Source organism: Sceloporus undulatus, chromosome 3 (assembly GCF_019175285.1).
Source record: "Sceloporus undulatus isolate JIND9_A2432 ecotype Alabama chromosome 3, SceUnd_v1.1, whole genome shotgun sequence".
Classification (NCBI taxonomy): Eukaryota; Metazoa; Chordata; class Lepidosauria; order Squamata; family Phrynosomatidae; genus Sceloporus; species Sceloporus undulatus.
This window is the reverse complement of record NC_056524.1, coordinates 55,979,075-56,005,296: the sequence shown is the minus strand read 5'-3', so window position 1 is coordinate 56,005,296 and position 26,222 is coordinate 55,979,075. Positions and strand designations below refer to the sequence as shown.

The window sequence follows — 26,222 nt, the reverse complement described above, 5'->3', positions numbered from 1 at the left end:
ACTGGTTGCCAGCTACAGGAAAAGAGATTCTACCTCAACATTAGGAGGAACTTCCTGACAGTAATGGCTGTTTGACAGTGGAACACACTCCTTTGGAATGAAGTTATTATTATTATTATTATTATTATTATTATTATTATTATCCTTTATTTATAAAGCACTGTAAATTTACACAGCGCTGTACATACAATCTTTTAATTAGGCGGTTCCCTGCCCTCAGGCTTACAATCTAAAAAAGTGGAGTCTCCTTCTTTGGAGGTCTTTAAACAGAGGCTGGATGGTCATCTGTTGGGGATGCTTTGATTGAGAGTTCCTGCATGGCAGGGGGTTGGACTGGATGGCCCTCTCTTCCAACTCTATAATTCTATGATTCTGGGTTTTCTGCACAGTCCACTCCCAAGGCGGGCTGAACATCTATGAACTGTCCACACCACATGGCATCATGTGTGGTTGTGGGTTTTTTGTTTTGTTTTTGTTTTGCCACTTCCCCATTATGCTTGTGTACCATCAAACACACCACCTGTGACCTCCAATTCCCCCCTCTTTGCACCCAGATGCCATTCCACTGAATGCCCACCCATATGACTGGCCACATAGTCACACATGTGATGCACTGCCTGTACAATACATGACAGTTGAAGTGGAATCAAACTACTGTAACTCTGTGATATAGATGCATGGACTCCATTATAGAGTATAAGCAATAGTTCATTTTATTCACAGTGTTCATTCTAATGAATGTGGGAATATTTTTTTTACTGTTTGCCTAATCTAAGCATCTTAGTCAGAATAATCTGATTCCAAAATAATTACAAATATGAAGCAAAATGTTTGCAGCTGCAGAAAGAAAATGACAATTGCCATATTATAAATGGAAATGCATCAAAATTTGTATAATTAAATCTACAAGCATTAGGCTGGAATCCCTGCCCACAAGCTATTGCCAATTGTAAATTTTGTTACAAAGAGAGAGAAGATGTCAAGTAATTTGGAAATTTCAATTCATGGCACATTTTCATATGGTTTTGTAATAATATTCAATAAAAGAGTCTGGTTTTTTTTCAGTGACATTAATAGAAAATGATTAATGGTTTCTTGGCCATATTTGTCTATATAATTAAAATAACTAAACTAATGTTCAAATATTAGACTATCTGCTGCTAAAAGAGGATGAAGTACTTATCAAAGATTTTTACATGTGGACAATCAGCCAGTGTGTTTGTGAGTGTGTGTGTGTGTGTGTGTGTGCGTGCGCACATATGCGCACGCGTGAGAGAGAGAGAGAGAGAGAATTTTTACAACATTTACTTAAATTTCCATAGAAATCAGATGAATACTTGTGGTCATAAGGTACAGAAAAATAAAATGATAATTTATTCAGTATTATAGGTTTCTCCTCCCCCCCTCACCCCTAAAAATGAATTCATTAGCTTAAAGCTATGAAACTACACTTTGCAAAGAACATACAGTATGAATCCCATTGAAAATGGCAGTCTCAGGTAGACATTTTCTTTCCAATTCCATAATCAGGGACAGCAAGTGGTATGTCACTGGGGGGAGGGATACACTGGGGGGAGGAAAAATTGGAATAAAACCTACACTCCAGGTTTTATTCCTATTTTCAAGAAGTATAGTTGAGCACCATGGAAGCTCCTTTGAAATCTGGAATAAAGCACATGCTCTCAGCCTCAGGGGAAGGCAACGGCCAAGCAGCTCTGAAAAATTTTTGCCAAGAAAACCTCATGATAGGTTTGCCTTGGGGTTGTCATAAGTGGGAATTGACTTGAAGACACAGAACAACAACAGCAACACCCAAGGGAGATCCACACACCCTGAAACATGGAAGCTACCATTCATCAGGTTCCATAACATCTCACCTTACCTTCACAATATTCTGATACATCTTGTCCACAACCTACATCAGAAACAACAAATGTTGTGGAATGATGATGTGTGGCGGAAGAAATAATCATTGGGACTTTAAAAAGAAAAAAGAGGGTGGTAGGATCAAGGATTACTTGATCTCTGAGCCATGCCATGATCTGCATGTTAAGATAATGATGGTGAGGAAGAGTCTGCAAATTCTCAAAATCTGCATGTTGAACAGAAGAAGATGAAACTTTGCATAGAGCTGCTTTTTTCAATGTATGTGCAATTCCTTTCCTAGACTTAGCATCTGGATAGGAAATCAGGATGTGAGGTGAAAAGCTATGTGACATGTAGTCAGTCATGAGGTTATGGTTTTTATTCTCTCCCTCTCCCCACCCTGGTTTGTGCCCACTGTGTCTTTTCTTTGCCCCCACAGGAAATAATGGCTCCATTAATTCCTCAGGTGGTTGTAAAAAAATCTTCCTCAGACTAGCCAAGCCAAAAATCTCATAAGAAATATGAGAAAGTTTTTAGAATCTCACACATCTCTAAGGTTAAGACTATCAAGTGGCTATTAGTCAGGAAGGCTACATGTCACCTGCATTATCAGAGGCAGTGTCAGAGCTTGGACAGTCAATTTTTAAAAACTAATTAGTTACATTAATAAAAATTTTAAATGAAAATCCATCAGTTATACCCTTATTGGCCAACTGAAATGCACAATATACTTGTTTCAAGCTTTTGAAGCTCCATGGGCTTCTTTATCAGGCAAGATGTTACAAACCAAACAGGAGAGAGAGAAAAACAATTAGAGATGCTAGTCAGATGCCTGCATGTTGTCTTAGTCCTTAGTAAAGATGTTATGATGAGGAGGATATCTTTTGCAGGCAGGTTCCTCCTCCTTCTGGCCATGCGGCAATAGGGAGATTTTCAAAATCCAGGAAATTTAAAGTCCATTTGCATCTCAACCCTTTTGAGATTCAAATGGACTTTAATTTTTTTGTTTGTTTGTTTGCTAAATTGCCAACACAGTTACCCCTGAACATTATTAATAGTAATTTGGCATTTTTTAAAACATGTAAATATTTGCTTACTTATACTTAAAGGTAACTAAAACATCTACTTGTCATTACTTCTTAATAAACCTATCTGTATGCTTCAAATCACTAACCTGTAGAACAAAACATGCTCACTTCCCACCCTCTCATGGTCATGCCAACACCCATGTAGGAGCCAATTTTCACCCTACATATCCCAAGCAAACCTTAACCTCCAGTGTCCCACATGAATTGAAGAGTATCCAAAAATGAAGCTGGGAGTAACCAGACATCAATAAGGGTTGGATGCATTTTTTTATGGTGTTGTTTTTGTCTTTGTTCTTCATTTTTGGATAGTTTGGGAGGATTGGGGTATTGTGATAACATCCACCACTAGTGCCTTGGGATCTGTTTGGGGCAATTTTCACCCAAATTGTTTTGGGAGCTTGTGGGGTTTTTGGGGAGAGCTTGGACATTTGCAAAAACCCACCTGGGAGACCACATGCAACCTACAGACTGTAATCTTCTCACACATTTAACTATGGAATGTTTTTCCTCCACTTACTGAGTCCTGTAATTATAAGGAGCTTATCACGCTGCTTTAAAAAGTGACTTACCGCTCCCGATTGAATTTTAATTTGGGCCCCATTATGGTCCTATTGCATGGCTTTTTCTCCAAATATGCTATCCAAGTACAGCCCAGCTGCGATCCGGGTACCTAAATGTGCTTCAGAAGCCATTTTTCAAAGTTGGGAGCTTTCTAACGGTTTGAAAAATGGCCATCGGAGAACATTAAGGGACCTGACTGCAACCGGGCTGTACTCGCATGGCGAATTTGGAGAAAAAAGCCATGAGATAGGACCAAGATGCAGCCTGAATTAGTATTCAATTTGGGAGCGGTATGTTGCTTTTTAAAATGGTGTGATAAGCTCCTAAGAAATGAAATGTTGTAGTTATATTCCTAAAAGTTATAAAACCATCCCTTGTTAAGATACAATTGTAGCATAATGTAGTATGCCTTTGTTATTGGAAGACAGGAATAATTACATATGCCTAAATGTTTGTAATTAGTTATTTCCAATTTTGAGGAAGCTTGTTGTTTGTTTTTGTATGCCTTAAGTCATTTATGCTTTTTGGTGACCCTAAGGCTATCAAAGGGTTTTATTGGCAAGATTTATTCAGAGGAGGTTTGCCATTGCCAATCCTTGAGGCTGAGAGCATGTGACTTGCCCAAGATCATCACTTGGGTTTCATAGCTGAGCAGGGAATCAAACCCTGGTTTTCAGAGTCATATTGTTTTATCACACTAGTGAGCAAACTGGATTTAAATAACAGTTAAACAAGAGAAAACCAGGAAATGTTGTGTGGTAAACTTCAGGCATTTCCTGGTTTTCTCTAGTTTAACTCTGATTTAAATCCTGTTTGCCCACTAGTGTGATAAAGCAGATGGTCCAATGAAAATAGTGAGTATTATTTTCCTAGTCATGAGGCTTCTGTTTGACAACTACAATAACAAAACTGGCCTAGATAACCCTTTTGTCTGATCTAGCACAGAATTTCTAAATTGTTGATAATGGAATTCATTTTAATAACAACATTTTTTTTAATAAAAGTGCTGAAGTATTCCTGAAATCCTGAATATTAACTACTATATTATGAGAAAAATCTTGAAGCATCTGTTTTAAGTCCTGGAGGTGTTAACATACCTCAACAAATTTTAAAGTGTTAAAAGACCTCAGAAATGTCAACACTGTTTCTTCAAATCATCAGTATGTCAGAAATTGGTCCTAAGCTAAAGTGTAACTATAATTTCAAAATACATGGTAGAGAGAAAATATTGAATGCTTATGAGTATGAAGTGTGATTTGTATCTGAATGAAAATGGCTCTCACATAGAAAAGCACCTGTTCTGTAGTGCAAGTAAAAGAATGTAAGCTTTCTGTTTGACTCATACATAATGTATACTCCTTAAGAGCCTGCACAGCCAAAGGACAGCACTTTAAATTGATGAGGCTGAGATATGTATATAGGACAAATTACTTTAAGGTAAGTGAAGAATAGATGTGCAGTTAGCACAAACATTTACAAATTATAGAATTCAAAGGCATAGCCATGTTAGTCTGGATACGTATGCAAAGTGATCATGCAGCACCTTTGACACTAACTGGAAGAAAGAAAGAAATTGGTAATGTAAGCTTTTGTAGATTTCTGACTTCAGTTGCATCAAAACTGAGCCTGCAAAAACTTTGGCTACCAGTTTCTTTCGTTCTCTTAGGGCTAAAACAGATGGCCCAAAAGAGAAAACAGATGCCAAAAAGGGCAAACCAAAGGAAGAAAGGAAGGACTTTGTCTGCTAAAATCAAGATATGCTACATTCGCAGCATTCCCTTCATCTACCAAGCTTCTAACTCTATCAAAGAAACAGATAAGATTAGTCTGACACAATTTGTTTGTGAGAAACCCATGTTGACTTTTAGTGATCACATCTAAGTGTCTGTTTACTAAGTGTCTGTTTAATTATCTGCTCTAGAATCTTTCCTGATGTTGATGTCAGGCTGACTAGGACGTAATTGCTTTAGCTGTCTTTTTCAAATTGATCCCCAATGAAAACAAATAGTGGATAGTACTGTTTCTGGGAATGAAGATTGTTGCAAAGGAAAGCTTATTTCATCCTCAGCATTATGATGCATAAAATCTCTCACACCATTGCCTTTTCTTTGAAGGTTCCCTACATGTAGATGGTTGTTGCTGCTGTTTTTCTCTGAGTCATGCTGGTAAGAAAAGAAATAAACATGTTTTTTTTTCTTGGTAAAGCTTACCCACTTGGTAATCTTTACTTAGGAGTTTGCCACATTGCTAAAAAACAAACAAACAAACAAACCCCGACTTACCTCTGCCACACTGAAGTCTCTTTTGGGATAAAGTTGAGTATGATCATACCCAAAATGCCGCTGATGCCACCAGCTGAGTGCATCCTGGCTCACTTCCGGCTAGAAGCCATGCTCAGCCAGCCTCTTTTCAAAACCGGGAAGCTCCCAACTTTGTAAATTGACTGGCTGAGCACAGCTTCTAGCCAGAATTTAGCTGGGATTGTGTATGTTAATACCCAACTTTATCCTGAAAGAGACTTCAGCGTGGCAGGGGTAAGTCAGGTTTTTTGTTTTGTTTTGTTTTGTTTTGTTTGTAATGCGGTGAACTCCTTAGTAATTACTTGGTAAAGATAAATAAACAAAAACAAGATATCATAGCTGATTGCTGTTTAGCAAAATCTAGCTTGACCCTGTATAATAACACCAATCTGCTTTACAAGATTCTGTTTCTCATATGTACACACACACACACTTGTGTATGTATATGTGTGTGCGTGCATATACATATATGTGTACACACAGAGATATACAGACATATTCCCTTGTTTTTATGGCAGCTTCCTCAACTGCAGCACTCAAATTTAATTTTTTGAGAACAGACACATTAAATACACTAACATATTTCACACTGCATGAAAAATGTTTGCCACACACTTAACATTTGCATGGAGGAATCTGTTTCTTCTCTCACACCTTTGCCCCCTGCTGAAAAAGCCTTCATGAGAAGTGATCAGAAATTGGCTACCGGAATTGTCTGGGAATAGAACAAAATGGGAGTAAAGCAAAAACAGGTTTTCACACATGCACACATCATACACACAATATATCATATCCATAACCACCCTGTACACCTATTCACATGCTACATACTTCATCCATTCACTGTCTCTCTCTTCCAAACACACAACTGACACATAAACACAGAGAGAGACACACAATAGAGAAAATTATCTTGTTCCATGGCCAGATCCTATATAGTTTTTTTAAACACTTCTGGGAGAATAGTATGTCTTCCTATTTAAAAAATGATGTTACCTGCCCTCAAGGCAGTAGCTCCAATTTCCTGTCTCCTTGTCTTTTCAGAGAAGAAGGAACTTTCACTAAGGAGTCCCTCAGCTGCATTTTGTGGGCATATGGGGAACATGACAGGCTGTAAGTACAGCAAAGGCTTCAGATAAACAGAAAATAAAGTAAAGTTGGCTTCATTTTCCAGAAATAGCATGTACTGTTCAGTTTCATCTGGCAATGAAAGAAACAAAAGCACACATGCATTCATAAATCTTGAAGCTTTTAAAACTCCCCCCCCCACACTTGCTATAATTTATTGATTCTGGTTTTGGTCTGTTAGGCATTTGTCTTTGAAGACATCAGGATAATCTGCACTATTAAGTGCTGCTTTGTTCCCACAGGATTTGATCTGGGAATTCCCTTCCCTAGTGTTGTAACCTCCTTATCTTGAACCAACATTACAGACTGCTCATCACTGTCTGTGCCAAAAACTTTATCAGCATTGCTACCAGGAACAGCAGCAGCAACCACATTTTATAGACAACCAAGACCTGTGATTGCATTTAAGAGTGTCAATCATTCTGTTCTGTATTCACAAAGTTATTCCCTTGTCTGACCATAAGCCACAGCCTTCCCAGCTGTACCTAGAAATAAAGAAATTGAATTAAGACCCAAGGAAGAGACAGTAAAAAAAAAAACAAACAAGCAACAGAAACAAGGCAAGACAAAGGCACTTTTTATTTCAGAAACTGGTTCCAATGGAAATTGTCCTCTGTCAAGGGTCCCTTTATCATGTTACTAATCACATAAGTGCTTGGCCTCATCCTCTCACTACAACAACATATTGGCTTGACTATAATTACTGTCCTTAGTCAAGTCAATATTATTTTTGCCCTAGATTTGCATCTTTCTGAATCTGAAGCTATTTTCTATTCCTTTCAGAATTTGTCTCCCTGTGACTGACTCAGAAAGCCATGTTATACCTTCCTTGTCCAAAGTTTGTTCTTGGTTCATCTGCCTGACCTTTTTAGTTGAGTAGAAGCAAGCCAAGCTTCAGACATAACCACAATAGGAGTGAAATAGCTGTAGCTAACCTCATAAGCTCATCCTAATGCACAGATGGGAATTTTGCAGACCTCTAGATATTATTTGACTGTAGCACTGGCCAACAGGTGCAAAAATCAAGAATGTTGGGAGTTGCAGTTCATCTGAAGAGCTGCACAATTTCCACCCTTAATGTATAGGATTGTACATCTTTACGCTTTAGGATCTTGTCTAATTCCTTCAGTGCTGCTCTTCCCATTCTTAATCTTCTTCCTATTTCTTGTCTACAGTCTCCATTCTGACCTTGAGCCAAGGTAGAGGGAATATACTTCAATTTCCTCATTGTCTAGGTTGAATTTATGTAGATCCTCAGTAGTTATTATTTTTGTTTTATGTTCAGCAGTGATCCTGCCTTTGCACTTTCTTCCTTGACCTTCATTAGTAACTGTTCTAAGTCCATGATGTTTTCTGTTAGTAGTATGGTGTCATCTGCATATCTTAGATTGTTCTCATTTCTTGCTACTATCTTTACTTTTTTCTTCTTCTAAGTCTAAACCTGCTCTTCATATGATATTTTCTGCATACAAGTTGAACAAATGCACAGCCCTGCCTCATCCCATTGCCAATTGGGAATCATTCTGTTTCTCCATATTCTGTTCTAACACTTGTCTCTTGTCCTAAGTACAACTTTCTCACGAGGGCTAGCAAATGTAGTGATATTTCAATGTCTCTAAGAGCATTCCATAACTTTATGTGATCTATCCTGTCAAAGCCTTTGGCATAGTCTGTAAAACACACACTCGTTTTATTTTGGGATTCCAAGGTTCACTCCATTAGTCATTGTATGTTTGCAGTGTGGTCCTCCCTAGTGTGGTCTTCCTTTCCTGAACTCTGCTTGCACCTCTGATGTTTTTCTCTCCATATGTGGTTGGAGTCTATGTTGCAGAATTTTAAGCATAATTTTGCTTGTGTGGGAAATGCTATGATTCTATAGTTGCAGTCTTTTGTGTCTTCTTTTGTGTGGACAGGGATGTATATTGAACATTTTCACTCTGTTGACCACCATTTTGTTTTTCATATTTGTTGGCATATTTTAGTTAACACTGGAGCTGATCTGACTGTGTTGACTGTAGCAGTTCAATTGGAATATTATCTGCTCCTGGTTATTTTTTCTTTCCAATTAATGTTATTGCAACTTTGACCTCACTTTTTAGAATGTGGGATTCATCTTCGCCTGATTTCTCATTCCATCTGTCATTCATTTTTTCATCTCTTTTATATAGCTATTCTGTATATTTCATCTAACATCTTTGTATTTCTTCTTGGTCTTGTAATATGTTCTTCTTATTATTATAGAGCAGTGATGGCGAACCTTTGGCACGCGTGCCAGAGGTGGCACTCAGAGCCCTCTCTGTGGGCACATGTGCCATCACCCCAGCACAGAGTTTGTTACTAGAAAGCCAGAGGGACATGGCACTTTGCAATAAATAAATGGGTTTTGGGTTGCAGTTTGGGCACTCGGCCTCTAAAAGGTTCGCCATCACTGTCATAGAGCATCCCAGGCTTTGGTTTGAACTTCCCTGTCAGTTATCTTATCTTATGAAAGAGATCTCTCATTCTTTTTTTGTTATTGTCTTCTATTTCTCTGCATTGATTATTAGTAGTCCTCTTCATCTTTATGCACTAGCATTTACGGATCAGTTGCATTTACGGATCAGATTTTGTTCCTTTCTACCTTTTCTTTTGCATCTTTTCTTTCTTTCACTGTTTAAAGAATTTATCTGATATCTATTGTGTCTTCTATTACTTTTTGGTCATTGAAAGTATTCTGTATTCTTTCTTGATGATGTCCCTGGCTTTTGACCATAGTATTTCTGGTTCCTTAATAGCACAAATCTATTCTTTACAATGTCTGTAAATTCTGGTGAGATATTGTCCAGATCATTCTTATAGCTTCCCCTTTTTTATGGAGTCTGTCTTCTGGCCTAATCATGAATTTTGCTCTAGAGCAGCTGTCCATGGTCCTGACCCTTAGCTGTTGTTGCCATGGCATGTACCTTGACCTGAATACAATTATGAACTCCAGAATAGAAAAGGAGAATTGCTAATGGTACATGCTTCATACATGTATATGTATTTCATTAGTTCTAAACATTATCACTATTAAAATACAGTTGGCACTTTTTCAAGCTCCTAAAGCTTCCTAAGAGATTGGATCAGTAGCTCAAATCATAGCTTATCGCTATCGCACACAACTGACTCATTCAATTCATTACGGGTGGACAAAAGCTGTACAAACTCAGCCTGCATTCTACTAGTTACACATAACCATATTTTATATTGAAATAGACTGTTCAGTCATATCTGATGTGTGTTGGCTATGATTCTGCTTGGTGACATTTTCAGTGAATTAATTAATAAATTAATATAATTTTAGCCTAGACTTGAACTGTTGATATGCTATGTGATGTTCCAAATGGGCTGAAGTTCTAGAGATTGTTCCAGACATTTCCTTCCCAAGGAGCAGAGCTGTTCCTTTCTATTATATTCACACAAGGCTTCTTTATATGCAAGCCCAGACTTTGCAGCTCTGTGAGCTTTCTGAACATGTGAAGATGAGAATTCCACTGGGTTGTCACTTGCTATTTTAATCTATGCAGAGGCAGATTGTTTTCCTCCTACCATTCTCTACAAATTTTACAGGTCATTACTAGTTGACTAAAGTTGGCAAAATTTGCCTCAGCCAGATGATGTTTAATATTAACTGTCATCCCTACAAAGATTGTGGATCAGCAGGTTCTGACAGTATGCAAAACACAGTCTGTGTGTGAATTTCCTATCTTACACCCATCTGATAATTTATTTAATTGATACTGATAAAAACCAAGGGAAGCAGGGACTTTGAACACAAGATAATTCACACATTTAGTTAAGTCTTTCAACTTTAATGGTTTTCTGTCTGATGCTTTGGAGATGGTTCATACATCTCATGTGCTAAATGCACTTTTGTTCCAAGAAGACAGATAAGAAGTGTTTCTAGATGCTTGGAGCAGGTTCTGAGACACACACCTAACTTCCCAACTATGTTTCTCAACTCATGCCAGCAAGAGTCACTCACTCAATGAAAGTGAGCGAATAAATGAGGACCAAACCTGACGTTCACTTAATGAATAGTCTGCAGCTACATCTTGTTTTTATCTCATTCATTCATTTATCAAACTATTTGCTACTTGCCCTTTATGAGCAGTTGTAAAGGCAGGATACAGTCAGTAAAAACACCATGTAAACTTTTTAAAAGTTTTGAAACAATTAGCAATTCAGACTAAACTGTACAATCATATATATAGTGCATGGCTTTACAAAAATGATTTTAATCTGTTTTAAACCATTTTAATCTATGTTATTATACATTGCTTTTTTTTTGGGGGGGACAACCAAATACTTTAGATAAACAAATAAATAAACAAAATCACAAATTTATAAGATAAAGCTGAGCCATGAGCCCAGATGCCCAGCTAAACAGTAAAATAATTGGAGGTATGTGTTTCCCTGTGGATGGTCTTACTGGGAAGTCAATATTCAGGGAGGAATGACTAACCTTTTCACTCTCCAGTGCAGATGGAATTGAAACCCCTTTCCCCACATGGATTTCAAGAACTTTCAAAAAGTTCTTAGGGATAGCTACTGGAACTGCCCTCTCCCTTCAGGCTCACAGCCATGGGGCAGGGCAGGCAATTTTTATTCAAGCCACAGTGTGAGAATAAATAAATCAAGCTTCACCTCTCTGGAAGCTTCTTTCTGCCCCTGCACTAATCCTGCCACTAATTATTCAAAGAAAAGGTATGTAGCTGCCTGTATGCTACATACTGCATGGTTTTGCCCCAAACCACACAGTATGGTATAAGCAAGAGAAATGGAATGAAATGTGTTTTAAATATTGCTGTATTATAGCCATAACAGTAATCTCCAATAGAAGTGTATAGTTGAGTAAGAAGTTCAAATAGAGAGTTATCTGTAACAAAGGAGTGTAATTGATTGTTCTTCAAGCAGAAATCTGTCTTTCGTTCATTGACTGCTTCTCAAAGCAGGCCCAATGCCAAAGGGTTATTCTGCAAAACAACTGAGCCATAAGGCCTATCAGCTACATGAACCTCAAAGTTAAGTGTCCTGGCTGTAGCTCCCATTTCTGACTACTTCGTGCAACTGCAGGAGAAATGAGATACTTTTTCACATAATTCAACTACAACATGCTACTTAGATAAACTGTCCCTATAATCTTAGGCTTCTGAAAATTCAGGCGATGGACTATTCTATTAATATCTAAGGAAGAACTAATATAATCTCCTTTCAAGGACAGGATACTGAGCAAAATAGACTAATGTTTGCTGTTGCAAATATGTTGTATCCAAACATATTGAATTTTCAGTCATATTCACTACATTAGTGCGAAGTATATTCAGTCCCCTAAGAATAATTGGCTAATAATCTTCGAGAATCTACTATGTCTGCTTCCTCAGCTGAAAAACAAGTAAGTCTCTTGGGAAAAAAAGAAGCTCAAAATGATTGCTTTTAAAATACTTTCAGATGCTTGGATAAAATGTTTCGTAGCTGCCCAAAAAGTATTCTTGTTATTTCTTAATGATGTGATAGATTTCACCCCTATTTTTCTTTGTGAAACAAAAAAAAACCCATAAATTATATTATCAATACAAAGTTAACACTTCCAAATGGTTCTCACTATTACATACAAAATTTCAAGTTTCTAAAACCAACTCCATAGTCTACATATGAACAGAAGAAGTAACAGAAAGAGTAAAGAAACTGAGTAGATACTGTGCAGTTTTTGCTTTGTTTTTCAGGTAATACTATCCACTAGTTAAATAATTCTCCATAGATAAGGCTAAATAGATATTATTTTATTTAAAAAACATACAGGGGTAGCTGTGTTCAAACAAAAATTCACCAAACAGTGATACCTTTATTGTCCAACTGAAATGCACAATATACTTATTGCAAGCTTTCAAAGCTCCACTGGCTTCTTCATCAGGCAAGATGTTACATACCAAACAGGAGAAAAAATGGAAATGTTAGTAAGATGCCTGCATTTTGTTGTTTCTGTCAATAAAGCTATCACTATTTATTTATTTATTTATTTATTTCAATTTTATGCTGCTTTTCTCCCAAAAAAAGATCCAAGGTGGCTCAAAACATAAAAACATCTGAATTTTTTTAAAGAAATAACACCAATTAAAATAACCCTGTTAAAACTGTATAAAATTAAGAAAACATTAAAACACACAATCTAAAACACCTACTCCATATAAAAGCCACCCTGCCATGATTTTAAAATGCCTGCCTGAAAAAAAAAATTTTTTTTTTTACTTTCCAGTGAAGAGAAGCAGGGAGGGGGCCAATCTAGCCTCCCATGAAAGGGAGTTCCAGAAGGGTGGGACCAGTCACCAAGAAGGCTCTCTCTCATGTCCTCACCAAGCAAACCTGTGATGCTGGTGGGACCGAAACCTTCTCCTGAAGATCTTAGGGATCTAGCAGGTTTATATGGGGAGATATGGTATCTCAAATAGTCTTCACCTAAGCAGTACAGTGTCACTGTAGCCAAATCTGACATCTGAAGGAACAGGCGCAGCTGGCACACTAGTTTTAACTATGTGAATGCACTCCTGGCCACATCCAGGGTCAGAGTTAAGTCCAGGAGGACACCCTGAGGTTTCAGGGGGAGTGCAATCCCACCAGCACATGCAGAGTCCTTATTCCCTGATCTGCCTTACAACTGACTAGGAGCACCTCTGTCTTGTATGGATTAAGTTTCAGATTGTTTGCCCTTGTCCAATCCATTACTGACAGCAGACAATGGTTCAGTAAATAGACAGTGTCCTTGAGGTCAGAGATAAAATATGCATGTCCCCAAAACTTAAGCCTTTATGATGATATTGAACAGAACAAGCACAAAACCTTTGTGGATAGCCTTCCTGTTTGCTGGTTGTGTCAGTATTCATTTTCTTATTTTCCTCCTCTGGCCCAATTCACCAGAAGAAAGTAGGAATGTTGCTTCTTTTTTGCTTTCCTTCTTCTGGCTTCTACCACTGCTTGCTTGAAGAGGAAGAGCAAAGAGGCAAATAGATAGAACAGGAGGTCTGGCTGATCCAGAGGTTGGAATCTCCCCTGAAGCATGATCTGCACAAAGCTGATCCCCACAGCAGGGGTGAGAAGAATGTGACCTGTGGATGGCCTGGAGGACATCCCGTCCTCTCCTCCCAATCCAGCCAATCTCCCTCAGGCTTTCTCAAATATTTTCAAATGTTGTTTACACAATTTCAGGAACAGAACTGCACAGATGCCAGGAGGCAATGTATTCCAAACAAAAAGGACAGCAAAAGAAAAAAGTGCAATGAAACAGAAGACTGAACCTGATCTTTAACCTAGAGGAATATATTTTCAGAATAAAACAATAAGAGAACAAATAAAAGGAAAGACTGTTAAGAAAGATTGAGATGTTTTAGTCATTCCTCATACTGATCAAAACTAAAAATCTGATTGAATCATCAGTTGCTAAAACACAGCTTGGAAATGTTACTTTTTTGGACTGCAGTTTACAGAATTACTTGGATGATCACTGGCCATGCTGCTTCAGATATTCATGAATTTGCGGGCCAAAAAAGTAGTTTTGGCAAAGACTATACTAAACTAATTCAACCTTATAGTCCTATATAAATCCTTGTCTATAATCAAACACATATGTGTGGACATCTGCAAAAGGACACCTCCCAATCAGTAGCTCCCTTTTGGCCGATGTCTTCTACATTCACTACATGGGCATCGTAGGAGGAACTTGAGACACAACATCAAGCATGCCTTCCCTTCTTTCTTTTATTGCATGAAGTGTTTCATCTGTCACCCATTGTTTCTTATCTTTCTTTTTGGCCACTGTTAGTGTGTTTGGGGTTTTTTGTTTTTGCTTTTGTTTGTTTGTTTTTTGCATTTATCTTTAATTATGTCTTTGACTTCAGTCCACAGTTCTTCAGGTTCCCAGTCGATTATACTTAATAGTTCCAATCTGTTTCTTACATTGTCCTTGAATTCATCTGAAATGTTACAGCTTATAGTATCTTGGTAGGCATTGTTATTTATTAGTTCATTAATTAGTTAAAGGTTTAGTGTTTAGTCAATCAACCATATCAAGGTCATATTTTGGTATAATGATAGTTTTTTTATTATTTTTATTTTTTCTCTTTTTATTTAAGTTGAATACTAAGCATACAAAAGTAGGTTTTTAACCTGAAAAAAAAATCCAGCAAATATCATATAAGATAGAAAAAAGGATATTTCACATTATATAAGCGTACGTCTTTTCAAATACAATGTAGTTTGCTAAAAAAAAAAGTATCCGTAATTTCCATTATTGTTCTCGATTTACAATATATTCTCGCTCTATTTCTTACAGAATACCTTCTTTCTTACTTTTTTATTATTAAAGTATAAATAAATTCTCCTTTATATCAAAAGATTTTTCCAAATATTTTATCACTGGATTCCATTCTTTTTTCCATTCTTCCTCCGATCTGTTATTTATCAGTCTTGTAAGCCTGTCCATCTCTTTCATTTCATTCATAGTTTTTGTTTTTTTCTTCAGCTTAACTTTGCTTTTTGGTCTGTACCACAGTCAGATCCTGGTCTGGTTTTGGCCACAAGGATAGAGCTTCTCCATCTTCTACTTCGAATTATATAGTCTATCTGGTTTTTGTGTTTACCATCTGGTGATGTCCAGGTCTATAGTTTCCTATCTCGCTGTATGAAGCAGGTATTTGCAGTTAGTAGATTGTTGGCCTCACAGAATTCTATCAGACACTCTCCTGCTTTGTTTCTTGTTGCTAATCCAAATCTTCCTACTGTTTCTGGATTCTTCTTTATTGCCAACATTGACATTCAAGTCTCCAATGATTAGTTTGAAATCTTGTGAGGGTATGTTGTCAATTTCTTCCTGGACTTCATCATAGAATTTCCTCTTCATCTGCATCTGTGGTTGGTGAATATATGTGGATTATTGTGATGTTTATAGGTTTACCCTGAAGCTTTATTGATAATATATGGTCTGACTTTGAGTTGTATCCTTTGAGTGCTCTAGCTATATCTTTCCTTAGTATGAAAGCCACCTCATACATACATAATCCAAAACAAGAATTAGCAATCTATGGTATTTTATACAGTCCAGACTATTTGAGAGGCTTTCTCTCAGTCCAATCAAAATCACAGGCTCATCTGGTGAGGTTACAAGAGAAAGTCTTCTTGGTGGCTGCTCCTACCCTCTGAAATAAATGCCCTTCCTCAGGAGGCTAGGCTGGTCCCCTCCCTGCTGGTCTTTACTGCCAGTTAAAAACATTTTCATGTCAGCAGGCTTTCTGTACATAGCAGGGTGGTTTTGTGGAGCAGGTGGGTTTTTATTCTGTTTTTAACTTAACTATATTTTATGTGATTTTATATATAGATGTTTTAATTGTTTGAATCTTATAATATTTTATAGGTTTTATTTGTGAGCCACCTTGGGTCCCTCCAGAGAGAAAGGTGGGATATAAATTAAATAGATACTATGATAATGTTGTATTCATCCTCTCTTATGCAGAGACAGACTCAGCAAATCATACAGTTTTTTTTCAAGTTAACCCATTAACCCTTTAATAATCTGCCTTGAGGCCAAATTAGTTGCATATTTAAACTGAATGTAAAAAAGCAAGTGGAAATGTTTATGCATTGCCAGTATTGAAAACAGTTGGGATCTACAACAAAGTGTTGCAGTGCTTTTATATCTCTCAGTAGGAATTCCCCTGTTCAGCATATTTGTCAACAGCCACAGTGTCCACCTATACCCATTCTATTTACATTCTAACAGTAATTAATTTCTTTCAATGGAATCTGACATATTTCACTTGCTGCCCCACATTCCTGGAACCTTCTTCCCCCGCGAGCAAGAGCCATCACTTCTTTAACCAGCTTCAAAACGGAACTGAAGACCATCCTGTTCAGAGAAGCGTTCCCAGGCATTTCATAATTGTCACTAGCTATTTGTTGTTCTTCTGTTGACTGTTTTATTGAATCATTTCCTGTATTGCTATGTATTTTATATGTATTATCCTACTAGAGAGGAAGCTAGCTCCAACAGGCCTCCCTGGAAGAAGATTAACCATCCATTAAGAAGCCAAGCCCTCCCTCCAGTCCATCTCCCCTGATCCAGCCCTCGGAGGTAGAGAAGAACTGCTGGACCTCATCCCCTTCCCCACCACCATTCCCTCCTCCTTTTGTGTCATGTCTTTTTAGATTGTAAGCCTGAGGGCAGGGAACCGTCCAATTAAAAAGATTGTATGTACAGCGCTGTGTAAATTTACAGCGCTTTATAAATAAAAGTTAATAATAATAATAATAATAATAATAATAATAATAATAATAATAATAATAATAATTTCAAAAATTTGTTTGGTAAAACAAATGGGCTTATTTCTTCATATATTAGTCAGCTTCTTCAAATTATCTCACATTTCAGCTTTTCAACATCATATCCACTTTAAGCTGGATACCAGGCCACAACAACATTTAAACAAAGTGTCATGGATGTGAATGCCCAAACTGATACTGAGACATTTGCAGACACTAGGTCACTGAAATGGTTGGACAAAAATAAAAAGTCTTTCCAAATAGAAAAATATCTGATAATGGGTTTGACTCAGTCCTCCATGACAGCTTTAACCAGAGCTAGATTGGGCAGTTTGATTCCATGGTCAAATTTGAATGATTCCATCAAGTGTCAGACACTGAGATAACATGTGTTTGTGGATCATTTGATATAGAAGATATTGAGCATGTCCTATATAACTGCCAACAATATTCCACAGTAAGGGTCCAGTACCTACAGACAATACTTATGAGAACTACATACTGGAAACATAACAAACAGCTACTTAATTTTCTTCAAGGCCCAAATACACACATAGTCATTAGAACTGATAAATTCATAGGTAGGGCTTTTTAACTGAGAACATGTTTCATTGAACACATTGGGGTTGCATGTGAAGGTGATACATTTATTTAAACATGTTTTTGTATTGAATCATCTTTCAGTCCATTGTAAGACATCAATTTAGTACTATTCATTTATATTTTATCTTATTTTAGTCTAATTTATCTTATCCCAATGTATTTCATGCATTCTATTTTCTCATATATTACCATGTTTGATGTTAACTGTTTTGATATGGTTGATTGACTAATCAATAAACTTAGCTCTTGGCTTCCCATTTTCTTTTCCAACTCACTCTCAGTATTCCACTATGGCTGAACATGTTCAGTTCTGATTAAGCTGCTGGTTGTGGAGGTGGGTGGAATCATGGTTGCCATCCTTAGTGTATCATTCAGAATATGTTCATATTTATTACCAAAAATATGCAATAGAAACACACACACACACAAATATGTACAAATTATTGCAATTCCTGGTTTTCTTTTCTCAGTTCTTCTTATGGTAACCAGTACTTTATGTCTGTTTTGTTATGACAAAGTAGACAAACTAATTTTATTTGTTTTACAAATGTTGATAGTTTCAACTAATTTGGCCTGCTGAATTTGTAGAACCAAGAGCTTCCTCATAGTTCAGGACCTCTTAGCTCCATCTGTAAACCCTAGCAATTTCAAAAGTGAATTCAGTATGTAATGATCATCTAATCATAATAAACTGTGCTTTTAATATACACACAATATAATATTATGCCCAACCAAATTATACATAATACACTTTATGTTCCTGAAGTAAAAAGTCTATCAAAGGTGCTAATGCTGCCATTTTTCTATAAATTACCTTAAAAGGAGGGGGGGGGGGGGGATGTTTTCCTATGGCTTCAACAGTTCTGGAAATTGTACACATCTTAAGTCCAACTGACAGAGAATCTACCCTAGAAGCAACCACAAATCACTGAGCAGGATATGAACTAATAAAAAAGAATGTGACAAATGGATAGTACGCACTGTCCAAATAGCTTCTAACCACTTTGAACCCTGACTGTTTAGATGACGCATGAGGCAAAACCAGGTGGAAAGTGAAACAGAGGTGGGTTACAGACCGCCCGTTTGGGGCGGCTTGCACCCGCCCCTTTCCCTGCTATATCGGGGCCTCAGCTGCCAGAATGGCAGCCTCCGAGGCCCCAATCCGCCACTTTCCAGGCTGCGGTGAAGCGGCAAAAGGCCGCTTCCCTGCGGCCTGGAAAGGGGTGTCCTTGGTCCTTCAAGCCCCAAGGACACCTGATGGCGGCGAGGAGGAGGAGAAAGGGGCCGCTCGGCCTCTTTCTCCCTTGCATCCCTAGTGCAGCTGTCTGAAGGCTGGGCCAGCGATGCAGACTGCAAAAGGAGCTCTGTTTCGGAGCTCCTTTTTGCGCTGTGGAAAGGGCGCTCTAGGCGCCCTCGCGCGGCATGACACTGTCACGTCCGCATGCCTCATTTGGAGGTGGCGTGTTCATGACGTCGTAATGGTGGAGCCTGTGTGCATAGGGCGCCACCATTTTGTGTGCACTCCGCGCATGCTAGGGATGCCCCTTTCTAACTCTAGTACGCGCAGAGCGCGTACTTTTAGGCCCGTGTGTAACGGGCCAAAGCCATGCCGCAGGTCTAAAAACTGGAGCAAAAAGTAGCTGGGATAGCCCAACTCAAAGCAGAAAATGTGCACCATTGCCCCAGCATATAAACAGCAGAGCAAAAACGTGATTGCCAATAATGCTGGGGATGTAATTACAACATATACAGATGACACAGTCCAACAGGGGGTGAAGAGCATGTATGGGGGTCTACATGATTGTGCTTTGCCAATGTATCACTGGGTACATTGATGCACCAATACACTATACAGGCTGTGCATTGCATGTGCAACTATGTGGCTGGTCATACGGGGAAGAGTTCAATGGAATGGCATCTGGGTAAGAAGAGGGTGGCAATTCGAGGTGTTTGTGTTTGTGCAATGGTACACATACATGGTGGGGAAGTGACAAAAAACAACTGTGAAGCCCATGAGGATGTCACGGCCACGCTGCCTCTATACGGGGCAGTGCGGACGTGACGTCCTTGCTCCGCGCCAGGGCACCTAGTGCGCCCTTAGCGCGGACCAGGAAGGAGCTCCATTTCAGAGCTCCTTCCTGGTTTGCGGCGCCGTTTTGCATCGCTGGGCGCAGCCTTCAGACGGCTACGCCCAGCAAAGCAAGGGAGAAAGGGGCCAAGTGGCCCCTTTCTCCTCCAGCAGGTGACCCCCGGATACACCAGGGAAAGGGGCGGGTACAGCCCGCCCCAAATGGGCGGTCTGTAACCCGCCATAGTATATTTATTTTATGCTGTGCTTTCAATAGATCTACTCTAAATGTGGACTAGGTTTAGATCTAATGTTTCCAAATGTAAAACCATTTGTTCAGTTTTTCAAGAATACAAAATTAAAGTATATTAAGCACAATATTTAATTATGTAGATTAGAAAATAGCCTTTGCCATTTTTATTGAGCTAATATATACCCTATTATTCTTCCTTTTGTACCACTTGCATTCTTTCATCACCTTCCTTCCCCCCAAATATAAGTCGGAGTTTTACAATTATCACCATAGCAACATTCTTGCTGTAATAGGAAAATACATCTTCTAAATGGCTAGTGATACAACGTTAACTGTTATACCTAACATTTTTCATGTTTCATGTTGGAAACATCTGGAATTCACAATCAGCCAAGATATGTAAAAATGTCTGCAGCTCTTTAATAATCACCCAAGGCAATGCATGTATGCTTTTTAGTCTAATGCATTTAGGAATATTTTTTATTTGGTAAGATGAAGTGTGATAAAACTAGAATTTATTTCAGCATTAAATTACATTTACAAGTTGGAGTTTATATTTATTTTATTTTTTTAAAAAGATGTGATTCCTTTTTTGGCGGAAATAATGCTACAGAAGATCTGGGCCATATTCCTTTGCTCTCTTATTACCAGCCTATTACCTAGTGCACTAATATGGCTATTTACAGGCTGATTATATCCTCTGGCAAGATCCGAGACTGTGTCAACTTCCCTGCTACACACTAATCAGTTTCCAAAATTAGTTATTGATCGTGGTCCCATTGTAGAGGACAAATTTAGTGGGTGTTTCATTGAGTACATGCACTCAGGGGTATATTTGTGTGTGAGAGAACAGCATAGAAGTGAAAATGAATAATGTATAAAATAATGTATTCAAACTTACACAAATATCCTTAACTGATAAAGAAAAGCTTAGATGAAGGTATGGAAAGTTGCACGATCTGGGGAATGTATAAATAGAGCCTGCATGTGTCCAATGTCAGGAAACGATGGATGATTTTGGGGGGGGGGCTATGTAATATTCCACAAGGCTTATCTTGCAGACCAGTACACAAGGCATTATTCAGTCACCATTTTAGGAAAGACAAACTTTAAAAAAACACAAACTTTTCTTTTTTAACACAGGAAAAACTATTATGTCTCAATGTCACCTTATTTCTCAGAAGAAATAGCAACCAGATAGACAGATTTCAGGGACATAATTGCTAGAAGAGCTCACCAGTATTTGGAGAGTGATTTACACCCTGGAACTTGATTCCTACCCATTAACTAAACTGACATGTGCTACAATCCAAATTTTGCCCTACATTAGAGTGGAATTTGTGTGGCCTTCCAGATGTTGCTGGCTTGAAATTACCAGCAGGTGTAGACAGCATAGCCAGTGGTGAAGCATGCTGAAAGCTGGAGTTCAGAATCTGGAGGGACTCATGAGTGGACACTGAATAAATGGAAATTACGTGAGACCTGACTTACTACATTCTCATTGTACTCTATGCGCATTTAGCACTAAATTTAGGTACAGATTTCCATCAGTTGTAATCTTTTCTGAAAAGAATACACATATTAAATGACATACTGAATTAAAAATATTATTTAGTACAAAGGTCAGTGTATGTTTATGCATTTTCAGCTCTTTTGTAAACACAGGGAGTAATAAACTGAAGTTTTGGTGATGATATCTTAGGGATGCCATTCTTTTACGAATTTCAGTTTCAAAGGAAGCAAGGAATATTTTTTATTAATTTTCTTACTGCTGAAAGGAGACCTTAAAAAACTGTTCCATTTTCAAATATTATTGTCAGTTTGGGGACATAGGCATGGTACAGACCGCCCAAATGTGCCATGCTGGGGCCAATTTTAGGCTTAGGAACTGCGTACCAACTGCATGGTCCCTAATCCTAGCATGGCACTGTGGCTTAACAATGGCGGTATCCCATGTACACGGGCACCACCATTGTTATATAAGTGCCACATGGTGTCTGCACAGTGCCGTGCATCGTTTGTGTCACGAATGTGCCATTGGCACACTCATGACATCTGCCCTGTGGATTTTCTGGGTTCTTTTTCCTCCGGAGGGAAGCAGTGCCGTTTCCCTCCAGAGGGAATTAGGTCACTGGCAGGCTGCCCTTTTGGGATGGTCTTACTTTGCAAAAAATTACATTTTTGTATAGGGAATAGTAGTTGTGAATACCATAGCATTTACTTGTCTGTAGCTATTCTATATTCTTGATTGCTACATAGTCACATTTGTAACACTATTGCCATTATTCTACCCCCATCTATTTTGTTGGGCATCAGCTGCATGGGAAAAAGAAGGTCTATTCTGCCAGTAATCAGAGGATGGGGGATTGATGTTTCCATCAGGTTGGGGAGGGTGGACTAGGAGAGTTTACTTAGTTTATATTAAATATATTAAGTATACTTAACTATGTAGCTGGTGTATTGCCTAGAATTAGCCAAAACACATTCTTTTCTCATCTAACTGGTCATCACTTCAGCTCCTGTAAAAGAAGGTATAGCACAAGCTTGAACTTGAAGTATGTAACTGTGAAAGTAATGGCAAAGATATGTTATCCTTCATTAAATTCCAGTCCTAATGTAATGTAGTTATGCCTTTGTTACTAGAAAAAGTAATTTATTTAATTACCTCCAAGCCCTGGTCCAAACACTTGCTGTAGACATAAAATTGATATTTCTTCATACCTTTAGAGCCCTGGCTGCATATACAGATCCTACATGTGTCCATTTTTGAAATTCCTTTCTTATTCCTGCTGAATGTGTAGAGACTTATATTGAGCCAACCAGATTTTTGCCTCAAGTCTAATCAGCTTCATTTCCCATCTGAGTCCTTCTCTGCTGCTGTTGGCTGGTTTGAGGTGTAATTTTGTGTATGTTTAAGAGTAAGTTAGGTCACTTGACATTAGGAATATCATAGGCACTATTATTTTATATATATATGCAGCACTTACACAATTTGTAAGCAAAGTAGCACTGCTGTAGAGTTAGTTATAGGTTTGTACCATCCATAGCACTAACAGGTTTATCACTGATGAGTATTCTCTGGGACAGAGAAATTTAAGAAATGAGAGCAATGCGTGAAATGGCTGGCTTGTACTTGTCCCAGGAACTGGAATGGCCATCCAGATAGATTCCCAAGAGTACACCAAAATCCAATAGACTCTAATGGGGAAATAACTGCATTTTCACAGGAAACAATATATTGTGGTGGACATGCTGTGAAACTGTGATCTCTCTGAAAAAAAGTCCCTTCTTGAAGGCTATTATTTGTGCCCTACACCACAAACTAGAATCATCTGTTCATTTGTTGTAGTATAAACATATCATCTAGAAATTTAAAACAAAGACACTGAATGGTTCAGGAAGAAGAAGGAAAAAGATCCAGAAGACTCTTCCTCAGCTCAGATTTCTGTTGATATATATATTTTTTCAAACTTGGCAGAAATATACTTCACTGACTACTCCGAATTCCCATACTGACACTAATTGTGGCTTTCACAAAAGACAAAGCACTTAATTTTATGGTAAGTGATATTAGCATAATGGGTCATCCAGCATTTCTGTCTACCTAGGATTCATTGTCTGTTCTCAGGTCTGTTGAAGCAAATTGCCCCCTGAAAATAAATCTTACATCTTGCCTTATAAAATGCTCACCATGGTAATGCAATTAAGAATGAAATACTAACCATTTCCGATGAACTGAGGCTTTTGTGTCACCTGCAAGGGGAGTTAACAACTTCAGCAAAACTAGACATCATAGCTTCTGTTGTTTTTATTTTACTTTTTTCCAGTTAAAGTTAAATGGTTTAAAGATTTTGTATTTTGTAGGTGATCAGAATTAATTTTTCAAGACATTGCTTTTTTTTTTTTTCATTTTTGTGTGAGCAGGTATATAATACAGAGAGCTTTTGGTATCAACTGGATTTGATTCCAGGATGCCCCCCCCAAGGATACCAAAATCAATGGATGCTCAAGTCCCATTAAATTCAGTGGCACAGTACAATGGTGTCCCTTATACAAAATGGCAAAATCAAGGTTTACATTTTGGAATTTATATATTTTTAAAAATATTTTCAAGCAGTGGATACTTGAATTCATGGATAAAAAAATCTGTGGATATGGAGGGCTGACTGTATGCATCTCCCTCTGCCAATGAAGCAGCTGGGAGTGAAATTAGGAAAGGCCAACCTCTCCTCCCTATTGCACACACCCAAATTGACTATGGACAGCTTCAGAAAGCCTTCAGAGCTGTTTTGTGCATAGTGCTCAGAGCTTCAACAAAGGGGAGGAATAGGCAAAGAAGTAAGTTATGTCATACAGGTAGTGTAGTGCCTCTGTACTTTTGCTCAAGCTTATTTCACAAATTTCATTTTTGTAGAAAATTAAAACTGTAGGTATCAGTAGCAGAGCCTTTATAGTGTAGTCCCCAAGCCTCTTGAATTATTATCTTCTTGAGCTCCATCAGAAAAGAGTTTATAACACGTCTGTCTGTCTGTCTGTCTATGACTCTGTTCTGTTGGAATAGACTAAACAATGGACCCATCCATGACAACTGTGTTCACTGGAAAAGCTGGAAGTAAGTCCAAGGGGAGGGGGTTCTCTTTTGCTTGTGTTATGAAATGAAATGAAATGTTATTTATATACCACCGTTCCTATGATCATGGCGGTTTACAACAAAATAAGATACAGCACAATACAGGTTACAAACATCATAAAAACCATATACTACTATACATCATTAAATCCATTATTATTCAATCAAATAGTAAGACAATCTAAAAATACAATAAATAGTATACAAGAGCAAAGAAAAATAAAGAAAAGTCAGGACATGTGAGGGAAAGCATTACAACCCATGTCCTGACAGACTCCTGACAAGAAAGAAACTAACTACCCCCCTCTCCTCAATCTCCCTCCCTCAAGAGAGTCCACGATGGTGGAACCAGGCAACAGTCCTTGGCGCTCCACCCAGATGGAAACGGGCGGGCGGGCGGGCGGCGTCCTCTTCGGGGAGGCCGGCAGGCCAGCTTTGTAGGGGCCGCTCCCACCGGCCCCACCCCCAGGAGAAACGCCGCTACGGCAGCAGGCAGAGTCCTCTGGGCTGCTCCTGCCCAGATGGAAATGGGCAGGCGGGCGGCGTCCTCTTCAGGGAGGCCGGCAGGCCGGCTGGCTGGCTTTGTAGGGGCCGCTCCCACCGGCCCCACCCCCAGGAGAAACGCCGCTACGGTGGCAGGCAGAGTCCTCTGGGCCGCTTCTGACCAGATGGAAATGGGCGGGCGGGCGGCGTCCTCTTCAGGGAGGCCAGCATGCTGGCTTTGTAGGGGCCGCTACGGCGGCAGGCAAAGTCATTATTATTATTATTATTATTATTATTATTATTATTATTATTATTATTTTCAGTGTCTGCTTTAAAGAGCTTTTTACTTTTGTGTTTTAAACCATATTAGAGCACTAGAAAATAATCATTAAAATGTTTTAAATACATACATACATGCACATGTATATAAAAACTTTTGTCCATATTATTGTACTATGACCATTTTAGGAGCAACACTCAGGCCTTAACTGATCATTTAGCACATATACTGATGTATGCACATGCAAACATACTCTCATACATGTGTGAATCCACCCACATCACCATCAGTCAAACCTCACATCTCAGGAATGTGTGAAATGCAAGGAGAACCATGACTGTTTAAGGCCAGACTGATTTTTTTCTGCTAATTCAGACTATTCACATTCTTATCATTCTGCAGATTAATTGGTGAAGAGCCTCCCAGAATTACAGCCATATTAGCAATATAGACCTAACATATTTCTCCTTGAAAATGTAAATAGTTATGTTATACAAATGGGTTTTCATTTTCATATGGAAACATCAGTTTTGCAGCACCCAAATCTTGCCTCCAATTCATACACTAGCAAATATTATGATGAATTATTAAGGGAACAGAAGTACACAAAATGTGCACATTTGTGCTTGACTAAAA

The 26,222-nt window shown here is 38.4% G+C and overlaps 1 protein-coding gene and 2 long non-coding RNA genes across 17 annotated transcripts in view; 2 read left to right on the top strand and 1 right to left on the bottom strand.

Moving 5' to 3' along the window:
• Positions 1 to 14,087, bottom strand: part of LOC121925154 — a 67,514-nt gene extending 53,427 nt beyond the window's left edge. For all 3 annotated transcript variants that reach the window (XR_006102804.1, XR_006102803.1, XR_006102802.1), the window contains exon 1: positions 13,799 to 14,087. This is a non-coding gene — a long non-coding RNA (uncharacterized LOC121925154). The remainder of the gene's footprint in view (positions 1 to 13,798) is intronic.
• ROBO2 (roundabout guidance receptor 2) overlaps positions 1 to 26,222 on the top strand; it is a 1,416,559-nt gene that overhangs the window by 740,617 nt on the left and 649,720 nt on the right. The window lies entirely within an intron of this gene.
• LOC121925155 lies at positions 5,991 to 17,014 on the top strand. The gene is made up of 3 exons (XR_006102805.1): positions 5,991 to 6,049; positions 6,860 to 6,928; positions 16,980 to 17,014. It is a non-coding gene; the product is annotated as an uncharacterized LOC121925155 (long non-coding RNA).